This window comes from Felis catus, chromosome B1 (assembly GCF_018350175.1).
Source record: "Felis catus isolate Fca126 chromosome B1, F.catus_Fca126_mat1.0, whole genome shotgun sequence".
NCBI classification, from domain to species: domain Eukaryota; kingdom Metazoa; phylum Chordata; class Mammalia; order Carnivora; family Felidae; genus Felis; species Felis catus.
The window spans coordinates 124730492-124734348 of record NC_058371.1 but is presented as its reverse complement, the minus strand read 5'-3'; the positions used below and the strand labels follow the sequence as shown (position 1 = coordinate 124734348).

Here is a 3857-nt window from a genome sequence, read left to right as displayed (position 1 = left end):
TAAATATATATCATTTAAATAATTCATAATAGCTAAGGGGATTGGAACAAATAAAAAGTAAGGTTGCTAGCCTTTTGAAATAGTTGCTAGAGTCTGACTGTTTTTCTTAAAAGCCAATATTGCTCATATTAATTTCTCCTTTTTCCTATGTAGTGTTCAAGAACTCATAATAGTGCGTACTTTTTAGCCCTTTATTTATTTATATGGGATAATTCTGGCATACATACCACCACTGGCTATAACAAATATTACAATGCATCAAATAAAACTATGCTTCATTTATAAGTCGCAGACTAGTGCTGTGCAGTTTGTAACCGATTCCTGGAAATAATATATTTTTGTTGATTAGTTGTCTGAGTAATCTTCCGAGCTTGGGGAAAAAAATGGAAATGTAGAAGTGAATGACAAAATACTGATGATATTGTATGGTTTATACTGGTCTTAGCCACTCTATTGGATCAGGGCTTAGAAGCCACATTACGGACTATTCAGTCCACCATACGAGCTAATTAATTCTTCTATTGCAAGTCTTCTCCCCTTGGAAGCCACAAAATAAACTGGCAAATCTTCTTGGGGGCCACAATTTTAATATTCTCTAAAATGTTTTTATTTGCTGGGTGTTTGGGTGACTCAGTGTGTTGAGTCTTCGATTGTTGACTTTGGCTCAAGTGGGATTGAGCCCTGTGTCAGGCTCCATGCTGAGCATAGATCCTGCTTAAGATTCTCTCTCTCTCTCTCTCTCTCTCTCTCTCTCTCTCTCTCTCTCTCTGCTACTCTCTCTCCCTAAAATAATATATATATATGTATAAATAAATAAACAGTAAAATAAAATATTTTATGTGCAAACCTATATATGTCATGAAAAAGAGGGAAAAATCCCAAAATTCTCTTAAAAGATTTAAAATTTACATATACAGAGAACCCCTTTTGCCAATATAGGTACACTGTATTTAGAGTACACTTAAGAATGAGTATTTGAAAACCCCAGAAGATACTTTGCTAAAAAATATGTAGGGTCAAGTCTTTCTACCACTGATAGTGACTAGGATGACAATCTTTATCTTCTCTTCTGGCAAACAAGCACTGCATGATTATATAGAAGTCTCTGCTCTCATGTGGTTATGACAAAACTAGTCTCCAGCCAAGGGTGGTTTTTCAAATAACCCTTGCTCACTCACAGACAAGAGTGTAACCTCACACAACGTACTCACAACGACGTCTTATGTGTTTTAAGAGTATAAATATACACTAATTGAATAAGAAAATATTTGAATATTGCCCTCATTTATCAAAAAGAGAGACGGTCAGTTAGAACCCTAGGGTTTGGACATGGTTTACAGATGTGTTTTCTTTTGCCCACCACCTTTCTTGCAAAAAGAGATCTTTTTTACCCATGATGATAGCGTTCTTGCAAACATGGTGAATGTTCCTAAAACCCACAAAACTTTTTGCAACAAGTGTGGCAAGCACCAACCCCACAAAGTGACAGAGTACAAAAAGGCAAAGATTCTCTTTATGCCCAGGGAAAGAGGCATTTTGACAGGAAACAGAGTGGCTACAGTGGGCAAACTAAGCCAATTTTCCAGAAACAGGCTAAAACGAAGATAAGATTGTGCTGAGGCTTGAATGTATTGAGCCACAAGTGCAGATCTAAGAGAACGCCAGCTGTTAAGAGATGCAAACATTCTGAACTGGGAGGAGACAGAAGGGCAAGGGTCAAGTAATTCAGTTCTAAGCTTCATATTTTGTTATATTATGAAGACAACAGAACCTAGAGGTTATATTCAAAAGAAGAGGAAGAGGAAGAAGGAGAAGAAAAGGAGAAGGAGAAGGAAAAGGAGAAGAAGAAAGAGAAGGAGAGATTTTAGATTTAGAGAAAACTCCCTTATTATTAGCTTCTCTTAAAACAGAAAAATCTGGCAACAATTTGCCCACATTCTTGTACAGTGACAATCCGCAATACGCAAACAGTCAATGGTACTTCATGCAGGTTATTTGTTCTTTGGTTGGCCACAGTCTCCACCATTCCCTATTGTTTATTGCTTTTCACCTTCCTTCATGTACTTCACCTCTCTAGCCTTTGACTATCAAGACAATTAAAACAAGCACATGCTAATTTACCATTCTGACTACTAAGTCATTCATTAAGTAAAGCTTTTTAGTCAAAATGACTGAACCACTTACGAATGGAAACAGGCTAACTATGATACATGCATCTCACAGTAGCATTGATCTATTGCTTGCCAAATGTCAGTGTATATACATTATTTTTAATTAATGGTAGATTTCCAGGTCAAATAATTAAAGGATTAAGGAAGAGAGTAATTGCTTAGATAAATTGAAATTGATTACCTTTTCCAAGCACAGAAGCATAAGAACATTTTGGTTGGGGAAAGCCAATGTAAACAATTTAACTACCTTATGGACACAAGTGATTCAATTTTCAATTTATAAGATGTCCAGCTACAAGTGAGTTTACCCATTATCACTACCCATAATCTCCACAATCTCGATTCATTTTCAAAATGACAAATATGCATAGTTTGGTAATTTTACTGAATTCTGTTTTATATTACTTGGCTTCACAGAAATTGTGGTCCAAATGCAAATATATTTTTGCTAATTAATAAAGCCTGATGTTATTTCTCCTATAACTCTCTTATTCTTGAAAAACAAGTTCAGAAATGTTAATCATCACTATTGATTACCTACTGATTGTTTTAGTAAGTCTAATGCATCTTTTGCAAAATGTGATACAGATGAAAGAAAACCAAAAACAAAAATGCAATCATCAAATGACTTGCATTTGTAATTGAATATACAGCATCCTCAAAAGCAGCTTACCCATTTCCTTACGTTTTTAGAGTTTTTCCTTTGTAAAGATGTCTACTTTTAGAGGAAAAACATACTTTTGCAGTCATAAATTTGTATATATTTTCAGTAGACACTCAAAGATCAGGAAGTGGAGTAGTTTTCTATGTTTAATATTCTATTTGCTTTGGACTAATTGCTTTATGTGCATATTGGATGCTAAACCCCACTTTATTTTGAATTAAAAAATAATCAGCTAAAATAATTTGAAAAGAAAAGCATGGTTTTAAATCTTATGTTTTATCAAAATGTATGTGTCTAATTCATACTAAATTAATTGCTATTAGATTATGAAATGACTTTGTAATATGCTTTTACCTGGTTACTAGTTTGGGAGATAGGAAATCTGACACTTACAGTGATCAATCATGAGATCTTGGGAAACAAACTTTTATTTTCAGGCCTCAGTTTCCTCCAATAGTGCCATTCTAACTCCAAAATTTTGATATAGATTACTCTAATTTTAATATGTGTTTCTGGAAACAAAATAGCCAATTTTTGAACAATCTATTTCACTCTTTATGGGAAATGCTATAATTATTGTAATGGTTATAATCCTCCTCTGCCCTCTTTTCACCATATAATGCTTTGTCAGAAGACCATGGAAGATGAACATCTAAGTTATTTTTAGTCAGCCATCCTGGTCCCTATTCTTGTTTTCAGATTTATTCTGAATAAATCATGTTGGATTCCTAATCAAGGGCCTTAAAAAATATGTTTTTTTTTTCTGAGCAAAGTGGACGACACAGTAAGAAAAAAGAATCAAGAAATTGGAAGTAGAAAGCTTGGGTATATAGAAACAAAATGGGACAATTTTCCAGATGATCAAATTGTATACTTAGATGCACAAGGAAAACAAACACAAAACAATTTCATCTTATAAGAGAATGTGCTTAGGTAGCTACTTACAAGATTAATTTTTTCATAAAATTATCTTTCCCATATTTCAAGAAGAAAAACATTACAAAATATCAATTAAAGTAAAA

The 3857-nt window shown here is 33.7% G+C and overlaps 1 pseudogene; it reads left to right on the top strand.

Annotated features, from left to right (window-relative positions):
- Positions 1-1416: 1416 nt before the first annotated feature.
- Positions 1417-1735, top strand: LOC109499443 (annotated as a pseudogene).
- Positions 1736-3857: the final 2122 nt, after the last annotated feature.